Genomic DNA, 13,238 nt, shown 5'->3' with positions numbered 1-13,238 from the left:
GCTGGTGGAGATTTTATCTAAAAAGCTACGAGGCATCATCTCCTGACAGCTTCAGTATCTGAGAAAGCTCCATGTGTGTTCACAAATGGAGCAGAAATGCAAAATAAGTTTAAAGTCGGAATTAAGTCTCAACTATAAAACCTCACTTGTGACTTTTATTAAACATTATGAATTCCACAAATGGCTCATAGAGCAGATGGAACTGGATCACAGAAACAAACTGCTATAAATTTAAGTATTACTTCATTCGCCCCCAAAGGAAAGTCAGGCTGAATTTTGCAAATTTCTTAAAAGCAATGCCCTGAAGTGCACTAGCTAAGCTAACTTTGCAGAAGAAGAAAAAAGATTTAGATTGTTTTTAAATAACATTTAATAAATTTTGCAGAAGTGTTCATGCGGCGCTCCTTCTGTTTCCGTTCACATCCTAAAGTGGGCTCTTGGGCAGTCCGCAGGAAAAGAGGCTTTTTGTGGCTTTGACTTTACAGCATTCCTGGAAAACAGTCTCAAAAGCAACACAAAGGGAACGTAAATGTTTAGGTTTCACTTGTTGGTTTTTTCAAGTAACATTAGAGCAAAGATAATCTTATCAACATTTGGACAGAGGACAGGTTATGTTGTCTTTTTTTGTCAGTCATTTTAAGGTTGTCTGTCACAGAAGGGTTGCAGTTACAGAACATTTAGCAAATTCCACAGCTCAACCCAGCAGGCGGGTTACAGAAGCAGAGCGCTTTTAAACAAAATCTGACATTCCAGGAGATGCACGGCCTTTAATGACAATCTTTTGTTCCTTGACCCTTTCTTTTACTCACACTTTCACATCCTTGATCTCTTTGAAGTGTACGGTTTTTAATCGAAAGGCATTTTATTGATAATAAACTGGATTTGTATTCCTTTATTGGGTTGGTGTCCTTTCAGCTTTATGTAGAATTTACAAATTGTAAGCTCCAGTTAAAGAAAACTCTAATTGGCTCTAACTTTTTAGGTATCTGGCCAGTTGCAGGCTCCCTGTTTGAGCCAACCCTTATGCTGAGCAATTAAAGCCATGCATGACATCACCTCTGTCCTTTTTATTTAAGTAGAGCTGCATAACCCTGCAGGAGTCACAGTAACATTTACTGCACGTTGGGCACAGAAGCTGAGATGTATACTGAGTTTATAACAAACATTTAGAACAAATAACTTTTTTAGGAGCAAGTTTGTTCTGCAAAGTCAGCCCAGGCTTAGGAGGTTTATGCTCCTAGTTAATTGACAACATTCTTCACTGCAATTCTCACGCCTGGAAATGTCATATGGGATATTTGTGTCTTATGTTTTGAATTTAAGCGCACAGAAGGACAATTGATGCTGAAGGATTGGAAGAAAACTTCAGAGGAAGGGGAGGCGTTTTGCATGCAGGGTTTCAGCTGAGCTGCAGACCCCATGCAGAGGCGTTGCTGTTGACCACTTTCTCAGTGAATATATCATGTTTCAAGAATACAGTGGATCACTTTAAAGCATAAATGTTATTTTAATAATGCATTGCATCAGCTTTAGCACACGAACTTGTGCCGACCTATTAATGTATGAATATTTTAGGGTTTCTGCTCTGCAGTTAAGAGATGAGAAGCAAAGCTGACAACAAAGACATGTTCCATTAATGTTCCAGTTCCAGAAAACTATTTACTGACAAAAAAATTCCAAAAGCATAAAAGCTTCTATGCGTAACTGTTGCTACTATGTTCCTTATGCCTCATTCACACTGAGCTAAAGACGCATTCTTGAACGCACTTTCAGCATATAGTATTCATAATGGATAAGCAGGGAGGGATCTACGGAATAGCACATTTACACAAGTTTCTTTAGACTTTTTATTGAAAGTGGTTGCTTGAACACTCGTTACAGAGGCCGGTGTGAACATAGCATTACAAATCTGTATTCGCCCAAATAGAAATGAATTATAAAATTTTCCACCAAACTTTTTTTTCTTGCATAGCAGAATGGACCCTTTTAAATGTGAGCCCTTGTTAGTTGTTTTTTCCCCAAACATTTTTCTTTTAGTTTAGGTTGGTGAAAGGAGAATTTTGTATCCAACAATCCTTTATTTTTATTTTTTTTAATAAGCAAATTGGACATGTTTTGACCCACACCATCACACTTCTTCTGTGGTGCTTTGAAATGAAATCCACGAAAGACGGCTCTTTGTTCTATTGTTTCACCTAAAAAATTATTTTGGGGACCAAATTACTATTCCAATATTACAAACATAATTTTTTTATTTGTTATTATAAAAATAATTTTTATATACTTGTTTCAAAGTCAGAAATTTGTTTTTTAGAAAGTAAATGGACCCCCCTCCCCTCCTAATATTTAGGTTTTGTTGTGGTTGCTGTAGTTACAGCTGTTTAGCAACTACTATATGAGCATTCATGCTGAGTTTTACACACAATTATTTGATCTTGGATTCATTATGAAGACATGAAGTTCCTTGAGAAAACCTGGGTGGTTCCTCTCGCTTTTTGAAAATTAACATAGAAGAGAAAACAAGGTTTTAAATCTGTCAACAAACAGGTGGAGGATTTTCTCAAATATAAAATAATGTGCGCTAATAAGCATAAAAGGCTTTACAGTCAGTCGTAATTATTTATTCTTGCATACTGGGGAAATTTACTTCAGGAAGTGACAGCAGTGCAGGCAGGAGGGTGTCCGCTGATGGTCATAAAATCCACCCAGCCTGGGGTTTTTATACAAAAACAATAAGTACCCTCTTCAGATTTCACATGTTGTCTTCATCAGTCTCACAACCTTTCCTTCATGTTGCCTCTGCAGCACAATAAACAGCCACGGGCAGGGCTCACAGCATGATCTGGATTTAAAACTAGTTCTCAACACTCTGAAAGCCAAGGTGCAAAGCCTTCGTTTTACTGGCCGGTGTTTTAAACTGCTACAAACCCACACTCCGTTAATCTCAGTTTTTAGGCAGAGAAAAAAAAAGAAAATAGATATGACAATTCAGTCCAAATGCAGCATCAATAATTTGTTGGTGGCTGTTTTGCGGAATTTTTCTTCTGTGATGCAACTCATGTTGCAACACCTTGTGCCCTTGTCCCATGCATGCAACATTCTATGTAAGCAAACACAGAGTCCGCATTAAGTATTCATTTCTTTCTTTTTACGTTGAAAGTTACCAAGCAATCACATCTCTGGAGCAGAAACAAAGGGATTTTTCAATTTGAAAGCTTGAAGGAAAATTATGAAACTACCAAGGTGTTAGTTGAAATACACAGATGCCTCTTCTTCAAGCAATTCAAGAGATCTGTTACAACAAAATAAAGCACCAAATTCAGGTAAACGGGTTCTGACTGTGATTGATTAAGGCCAGATATCACAGATTAAGGTGGTAATGTTGCAAAGCAACAGGTTTAGAGTCAAAGCCAGTTCACAGCTTGAAAGATGGAAAGTGTAAAAGCTTTGAAGTGCCTCCAATAAACCAGAAAAATACCTTCAAGTTATACCTTAAAGACAAAAGTAAAGACTCCCCAAAATTATTTGATTTTATTTAATAAAATAAGCATTTTGTGCTTAAGACTTAGGTTTAAAAAGCTGCAGAATATCCTTCAAACTGCAAAATAAAAAGATTTTGTGAGTCTGGGAAAAGTGAAACAAGAGACAAAATTGTTGATGATTGTTTCCTTGCGTTGAACTTCAGGTTTTAACCCAAAATAAACACTTGTGGTTTATTCTGCAGCCCTTAATCACTCTGTAAATTCAACACTTTTTAAAGGTTCTTTTATAAGCTTGTAGATGCATGCATGTGTTTTTATAGCTGTAACTTTGACTGTAGCTTTACAGACGCACGGACTTTCACTTTGTATGCCTTCAATAATCTGTTTAATGTGCACCCGCTGGTGATGCCATCAGCATATGACGTACTGGAACTTTTTTTTCTTTTTTTTTCTGATTATAACAGTCTGATTAACTTTTTTTGTTATTGTAAAATGCTTTTGGACCCACAGAAGTATGTGCTAATCATGTGTTCCTGGGCTTTCCTTCATATTATCTGTTATGTAAGAAGGAAGGGGCATGTCCATACTAACAAGAACAGTGGATTCACACAGTTTAAAATGACTTCAATTGTATTTCAAAAGTAAGCCTTGAAGCTAATGAGAGACAAAAATAATGCACGGGGCAAAACAAAGCTACCTTTCTTGAGCAAAAACAACAAAAAAATTATATAGAATAACACCAATCAGAAATTGATATAAAACTGTTGATTTTATAAGACTGGGCAAACAGTCAGCAATTATTGCAGCTTTCTGATTAAAGTCATAAAGCGTTACCTGTTTATCAGCAGTGAGCCACTCAAAGTACATGTTTTATACAATAAAAGATAGTCAGCAGCTGGTATGAGCCCACTGTCCTGCTATCCTCTGTGTACATGCTTCAGTAAGTGTAAATATTGACCACTTCATTGTACGTTTTGGTGTTCGAACACTTTTGAGGTAATCTTCTTGTACGATTCATAAACTTTTGTGACCTGTGATTTTCAATGTGTGTTATTTTTCAGAAATGTAAAGTTGCATTGGATTTTTAAGACTATTAAAATAATGCTGACTCTGAAGCTGCCTGGTCTGCAAGTTTGTTTCACAGGATAGAAGACGCAAAAAGGTTCTATCATCTGGTGTAAAAAAATCACAAAGGATTTGTTTGTTGTTGTTGTAGAAGACACGATAGGAAAGATTATGGTTTTATATAGATTGCTGCACAAGAGGAAATTAAAGACTAATGGACAAGTTTTTATCATTTATTCAATGATATAGCTGAAGGTTTTGCACACTTTTTATTTTATAAGAAATATCCCATGTTAATTAGACTAGAGTACCCAAATGCAGAATATCAGTAATAAAAAATAACCACTCATTACATAAAACCTATAAAACAGATATTACAGCTTTTTAACCTTTGTGCTATCTTAGATGACCCAGCCCTTACATTACCGTGTTCTCCCTACAATGTTAAAGGTGGAAAGATTTCATGTAATCCATGGACACCAGTGAAGATCACAAATCAATAAAGAAAAAAGTTTCAACTCACTGTCTAGTGGTTCTAGATAACCCAACTCCCAATGTTAAAGTGCCTATAGGATAGCACAAGGGTTACAGTGATTTACTCACTTTTTCCTGCAGCTTATATTAAATGCACATCAGTATTTTGGTGAATTTTTAAAATGACGACTAGTAACTGGAGCCAGGTAAATAAAATGTAAAAAATATAGTTTGCTTCGAAAAACTTTTCATCACCTCTGTGGTTTATTCTCCATGTCAGCTGTTTCGGGTCATATTTCTATGAAACGTATCACTTCCTGGCCTTTTCAGGGTCCTCATTTATAAAACTTTGCATAGGATTTGCGTCAGAAGTGGCGTACGGATGAAACATAGGATGTGCGTACGCACAGAAATATTGGGATTTATAAAACCGTGCGCACGCACATCCTACGCATCTTTCCCTTAATAAATCACAACCAATTCTAAATGCAGCGCAGCTTTTGCGGCTTCATGACACGCCCATAATTGCCCATAAATAGTCCGTGAAACGCCCACAAATGAATATTCATTGATTGCGAAACCATGGCAAACACAGAGAGGAAATCAAAAAAACGTAACTTCAATCAATGTGAAGTAGAAGTTATCGTTGGCGAGGTGGAAAAGAGGAGAAAAGTGTTGTTTGGAGGACACAGTGTGGGCATTACTAATGCCAAAAAGGCACGTGAGTGGCAAACGGTGGCAGACGCCGTAAATGCTGTAGCCTCCCAACCTCGGACCGTGGCCGAAATAAAAAAGAAATGGTCGGACATCAAAGTCGAGGCGAAAAAACGTCTGGCGCTCCATCACCAGAGTGTGTCTGCCATGGGTGGGGGGAGGGGGGGGGACACCGGAGCTGACCCCTCTTGATGAGAGACTGGCGGCAATAATTGGGGAATCCCTTTTAAGTGGAGTGGTGACTGAGGCGCAGGGGGACGCCGACGCGCCAGATGCACCGGGTGACACCCCCCCAAAACCCCGCAGAGGTCCAACAGGACGGCTCGAGGAAGTGGGAACCGGCTCATAAGCCACTCGTCCTCGTTTGCCAGCAAGTCTTGCTGTCTAAAGATGCGTTCAGTCCGAATTCTTCCATTTGCCACATCTTCTAAGAGCGCAAGATCAGCCATTGTGCGTCATTACGCATTGTGATGGGGCATTTTATTTACATCCATTTAATTACATCTGACAAGCTACAGATGTCGGGAATAATCGACGAGGAAATGGGAAATTGATCAGCGCAAATGTAATTTCTTGTTGCTTTCTGAATGGTTGAGACATACGCCATACATTGTTTTATCAAAAATAAAACAAACTAAAGGCATATGCATGAATACCATAATTCCATAGCTTATGAAGAAATGTTTTAATATGAAAACAACCCAGTGGACAATTAATATGTCCGTCTATCTGTCTGTCTAATTGCACCTCTATCTCCTCCGCCAGACGGACACATTTACGAGAATATCAGTTTTGTAAATTATTTCGTTCTGTTAACTATATTATTTATATTATTTATGAGGATGAATTGCACAACATGCCAATATTGCAGAACATATTTCACTTTTCTTTCTGCAAATAAGTGTTCATTTGAATTTCTGTTGTAATTTTCGTTTGATTTTTTTGTTTGTTTCACTGCTGATCGATCAAACGGGTGTTCGTGTAGGCTGTTAATTGTAAGACTTGCTTTGTGAAGTCTTCATGTTATTTATGAGAGGCAGTATTGTCATTTTCACTTTCACGTGTTTCTTCCATCTGCCGATGGTGTCGCCGTTTCTCATTTCACCCGTTTTTGTGCGTACGCCTGGGTCAGAGCTTGCGTGAAGGACCGCACATTTTCCCGTCAAGTTCTCTTTTTATAAATCTCAACTACTGCGTAGAGAGTGGCGTACGCCTTCTTTTGTGCGTACGCAACCTTTATAAATGAGGCCCCAGGTGGTTATGAAACCGTCAGCTTTACAACCACCTGTCTGTGAGCTGGTTGTGGACCCACTAACCCCTTATTTTTTCCCTTTTTGGAAAGGTCGGGATCTATTTGTTTCACATTTTGCCATGTGAGTTTGAAATCAGTCCAATCCGAACCAGTGAGTCATGTGATCACAAACTTTGTCCAATCTGGTTTGCAGTTATTGTTGTGGTGGAACCAAACACGCACTGTTGCATTTATGATGCGGCCTGGTAACAGATGCTGCGCTAAAGATAGATGGGGACTCTGCTCTAGCACGATACGACAAAACCACCACAGTTTACATGAATGGAACCGAGAGCAGACTGGAAGTCTTTATCAGGGAGAAAGTATTAAAAAAGGATATAATCTGCTCTTTTGATATTATTTTTATCCCAGGTGTTGAATAATTGTGACCTCAGAGGTTTATTCTTGACAACATTTGGTGTTTCTAAAACATGCTAGAGGAGACCTGCAGAAGCAGTAAAACATCATAAGAGCAACATCATTACCAAACTGCTTACAAAGGCTTCAACGGGGGAATTCCAGAAGGCAAACTACCCGACTTTAACCCTGAACTCTTGCAAATATCCACCTGAACTTGCCTACTCTGGGTATGTTGGTTCCAAAAGATATGAGTTGGCGTAATTACGCCAGAGTTCAGGGTCAAAGTCAGCGTAGTTTAACCCTTGTGCTATCCTAGGCACTTTACCATTGGGAGTTGGGTCATCTAGACCCACTAGACCAGGGGTCACCAACCCTGTGCCCGCGGGCGCCAGTGCGCCCGCGAGCACCCCTTGTGGCGCCCGCAGGGAATGCACCCAATTTTTTTTTTTTTTTTTTTTTTATTGAAGCAAATATTCAACAAACAACCACGGCATGTCTGTCAATGACAACAATATCAATTCTGAGATAAAGGTAGACAAAGAAAACCCAAATATGTAAACAAATATAACTTAAAAAATAATCACTAAAAGTAAGGGTCTATTACAAAAGTTTCAATAGATCAAATAAATTACACAATTTCTGGACATTCTTATGATTCATGTAATGTAAAGATTTTGAGAATAGGTTGAGGTTGAGTAATCCATTAATGTGAGGATTAATATTCCTGTCTTTTTTTATTTACATTTATGTTTAAAAAGTTAAAATTAAGTTAAAGTTTTAAAGGTTTAAAAGTTTAGCTTTAGTGTGTTCAATAAATATTTATCTTGTTCGGCTGCAACCTAAAGTCTGTTTTGAAATTAGGCTCCCTCTGCAACTGAGTTTGACGACCCCCCCTGTAATACGAGTCTAGAAAATTCATGCATGTTTTTGTGTGTAAAATGAGCAAATAAAAATAGGGCACACAAAAGGAAGTCCTCAAATTTTGTTGTTTTTTTTTGGGGTGGGGGGGGGTGGGGGGAGGGGGGGCTAGGAGGTTTTTAGTGGCGCCCTTCATACCACTTGGTGCCCATGAAATAGCCCTCGGTCTCAAAAAGGTTGGTGAACCATGCACTAGACAGTGCTCTGAACCTTTTTTCTTCAATGATTTGTGATCTTCACTGGTGTCCATGGATTACATGAAATCTTTCCACCTTTATCCACCTTTGTCATGGTAGGGAGAACTCGTCAAAGTAAGGGTGGGGTCATCTAAGATAGCACAAGGGTTAAACATGCTTTCTGGAATTCCCCCCAGGTTATGTTCAGAGCATGAGTTGCTGTGGCAATTTGACATATCCTCAAACATACTTCTGTTTTTGGAACCGAAAGCTGAGGTTATCCACTGCCTTAGCCTCAAACTTACCGCGGTAACTCACATAACCTGCTTTTGGGAATACCCCCCCGGGTCTAAGAGCTAAAACACATAACCGAAAACGGACACGGAGCAGGACAAACAGGAAAGAAATCAAGACAACACAATCTGGCAACAACTGAGAATAGGATGACTTTGTACTGACGGAGGTAAGGACTAAATAAAGGACAGGTGTGACAATTAAAGCCCAGGTGGAAGCAATTGCCAAGAAGCTGGACAGAAAAGAGCAGGAAGTAATGAATCCAACAAAGTAACCAAAAGCATAAATACAACTATAGAGGAAACTGCATCAACATCAAAAAAACCACAAAACCAGTGTGTAGCAAACCAAGCAGTGAAAACATCAAAACAGAACACGGATCCTGACAATAAATGTTTGTGAGTAGGAAAAAGTGGACCCAGTGTTTTTGTGCAATCACCATTTATGCATTTGGGCCCTGAATAAAAGGACCAACCGCTGGGAAAAAATTCAAAAGTGAGGCTTTGTGATGGACTTGTGTCTGTGCATTTGGCAAACTTAAGATAAACCTCTGTGATTGCAGCATTAATGCAGAAAAGACTCTGAGACTTTGGAGCAGCTTGCCTGAGAGATGACAAAATTTTTTTTGACATCGATCCATTTTTCAACAAATGTTCTGTTGTGAAGGCATCACTGTAGACCTACCAAAAACATTTATCCTTTCTGCAGGAACATAACTTTCATCGTAAAGCTGGGAATCACTTTTTTTAAGTTGTGATCACTAGTTTATATTTAACCTATAGTAGTCTGGAACCTTTACATTAAAGTTGCTTTTAAAATGTATCATTAAAGACCCACTTGGATCATTTTTTGATCAATATTAAAGTGTTCCCAGTAATCTTTTAATCATGATTGTGCAATTTTAGGCCAAATTAAAAAAAAATCATGCAATTTCCTAGGATATAGTTTCTGCAGTGGCAGGAGTTCCTTAGAAATTCACCCCTGAGGTGGAGGCGGGACTATTGGCACTGAGTAAGCCTGCCTTCAATTCCCATCATCCCTTTGTTTACCCTCTCTCCTGCTAGTTCACAGCCCCTCACAACCCCACCCTAACATTAACAACTGCAACAAAAATGGCGAGCAATATTGGAATTATCCAGCTGTACAGTTTTGAGCCAGATGTCAATGAAAAAACAGACAAAAATGAATCCTTTTGTCTACAAGCAGACGCATCAGAATGGAAAAGAGTAAGGAGCTAGTAGCCAAATTGTGGCCTGTATGTCACAACTACAAGCTATTCCCCAACAGAAGATTTTCAAAAGAAGTTGAGACTCTTTTTCTTTAACAAGCTACTAAAAAATAGGCTTAAAAAAAGAGAGAGAATTTTAAACTTTTTTGAGGGAAATATTTTTTTAGGAAGGTAGATTAATGTGCAGTTAGGGGGGTGTTCACATCCCTTCATTAAAAACCCACTCCTCAGTTCTGCACTTGCGTCTCAGTCTGGGGTTGCCAATCTTTTCACTGCATGCTAATCACTGAAGCTCAAGGCCATACGGTCTGGCACAAAACAGGCATGGGAATTTCCACTCGTTTCTGATGTGGGCCAGCCATTCACCCAGTTCAGGGGGACTGGCAGTTTACTCGGTATGTCATGGAGGAATGGACGGTGACAGAAATCCCAATTCCAACCTCTTTTGCACGCTGTTAATAATATTCTGACAGGATGCTAAGAGTTGCTTTGTTCTATTCACCATTCAAAGGCTAACCCTCACAGATCCACATGACTGGTTATGCTGGTAGAGATTTAGGGGGGGAAAACAGAAAAAAAATGACAATAACAATAAATAAGTTCTTTTAATGTCCCCACAGGAAAAGCCATCAGTCTCATGACTCCATTATTCATGCTGAGGCGCCACTGGTCGACATAAAATTTGATATGGGTATAAATTTTTTGCAAAAAAAAAAAAAGTCAAAATAACCATAAACTGGTTACTGTGTTGATGTTAACTTCCTGGAGTAAACACAGACGCCCCGCTAAGCCACTTGAATGTTGAGACGCAGAAAAGTCACTCATTGCGTGCGTTGTCCTCCTTTTCCGTTATATGCCTGTAATTTAGCAGTAGTCATTTTTAGTGAACAGCGTGGCTTATTTAGGGCTTCTGCGGGGTGCAAATAAAACACATCCAGACAATGAGTGTGCATCATAAAACACTGGACAGCTGCACAGAAAAGAGAGCTTTCTCAAATCACTGAGGTTCCATTTAAAGGAGCAAATTTTTAACAAGTTTTTTTACTCTCTGAAAACCAAAATAGATTTTTTTTTTTTATTTAAAAATTTAATGATATTCATTGAAAACGTCTATGGAGTTTTGCCATAGACTTTGCACTTATGAAAGTGTAACAATTCTCGAACAAAAGACAGCAGATTGAAAAGTAGGAGGATGAGATATGCAGGAGAATTGCAGAAAATTATATTAGCATTTCTGATCATGAACCAAAAAAAAACTGTACAGTTTGCTTTCTCTCTAGACGGTGCACAACAACAACAAAAATGTTTACAATAATGATACTGTCAGTACATTTTATTACAGCTGTGTATTCTATTGACTGAATAAAATGCCAAAAGGCATTCTTCTCTTTCTAATTCTGTCCCAGGGGTGTCATGGCTCTGTGTGCAAACAGGCATGTGCAAATTATATCCGACTGCTCATACAATGTTGTAAAAAAATATGTAAACAGCCACAGCCCACACACTTCTCCTGAACGGCTGTGGTTTAGAAGGTAGTGAAGTTGTCTGCCAGCAGAAGGGTTGATGGTTTGGTTCCAAGCTTTTTTTAAATAAGTTGTTAAACCGCTGGGTGTGCCTTTTTTTTATTTTTTAAAGAAAGTGGACAATTGAAGGGAAGTAAAATGAAACAACTCTATAAAGGTAGGTGTCATCTCTGAAACTGCTGTTTGACCTAATCCAGGATAAAAAGCTTTAAATGTGAAAGGCACTTCAAAAAGGAAGCTGGAGGTGGAAGACTTTTTAGATGCTGGAATTTCTTTTTTGGGATGAAAACGAGGGAGAAGATCAGGAATGTACTTTTAGCAAGGAATACACAGCTAGGACAGTTTAAAGCAGGCATGTCCAAAGTCCAGCCTGCGTTCAAGCTTTCATTGGACCACAGCTAATGTGATTGGTTAATTTACATTATAAACCTGTTGCATGACCCTCCTGTGATACCTTTTTAGCTCAATTCTAAAATCTTGGCTGTAAATTAAAAAACTAAATGTTGATAGCAAAGGCTGCCCCTTCCGGGACAAGTGGATATGGATTATTTTTTAGGAAAATGGGTCTGCCTAATAAACCAAGAGAATTTGGCTGTTGTTTTCAAGGAGTTCAATATCAAAAGGCTTAAACAAGACATGATAACAAGATAACCAGGAATGAATGAAGCTTCTGGAAAGTATTTTATGTTTTTTCCCAAAACAGTGGGGTAGAAACCCTTGTTGCTGAACACTGCAAACCATGTACTGAGGACACATTTGTTAAAGACCGGGTGATGAAAATAGTGAACAACAGAAGAAGCAAGAGTTTACCAATCTACAAAGCATTCTATTGAATTAAAATGTTCATTTTATGTTCTTATAAGGATTCAGAGATCGTCAGGCTGACTGGTTGGCCCTCACACATTATTTTACTTAACAAATCTGGCCCTATTGGCACAAAGTTTGGACAAACCTGAGTTAAAGTAAAGGAGTCAAGACTTAAATAGTTTGGTCACGTTCAAAAAGAGAGCGTAGAGGAGATTAATGACAAGGTTCATGGATCTAGTAAAAAAAAAAAAGAAATGAAGAGAGGCTGATGTGGCAGAAGAGCACAGACTGAGGAAACCACTAGTCTACGGTGAGCCCTAAAGGGAGAAGGCAATTCAAAAAGAAGAAAGAACACCACACAAAAAAAACATTGAACACATGGTTTAAGGTAAGTAACTATACATTTAGAAAAAGCAACCTCTTGGCTTCTCAAACCTCTTGAAGAAACTCACAACTTTAGCCTGGTGCAGTTCCCACAGTTACCTCTAGGGGTTGGTTTAAGAAAATCACTCCAATATTCCAACAATAAATGGTCCAAATTTACAACAAACATAAATATTTTTCGTCTTGTGATAAAAAGTTATCCCCTACCTTTTAAAATTCAAACTTCTCCATCAATGACACATATAGCAGGGATGGATTTTTAGGAACCTCAGCTTTAGTTTTGATTTGTCATCAAAACTGCAAACATACGTTTTTTTAATAATTAGCTGCTTGTCTACAAAGACCATAAATATTGTTTGTTGGTCTTGTTTGTACATTTTTTTGTAAAATGCCAGAGATTTCATACAAACACTGAACAACACCACAGTCCTCATAATCACACATATCTTTTTTTATAGGCTCTTTATTGTGCCTTTTATTTACAAACTAGTCCACTGTAAGTATAGATGTATGAACATGTGA

This window comes from Oryzias latipes, chromosome 14, assembly GCF_002234675.1.
Source record: "Oryzias latipes chromosome 14, ASM223467v1".
Classification (NCBI taxonomy): Eukaryota; Metazoa; Chordata; class Actinopteri; order Beloniformes; family Adrianichthyidae; genus Oryzias; species Oryzias latipes.
Note: the sequence above shows the minus strand (reverse complement) of the source record.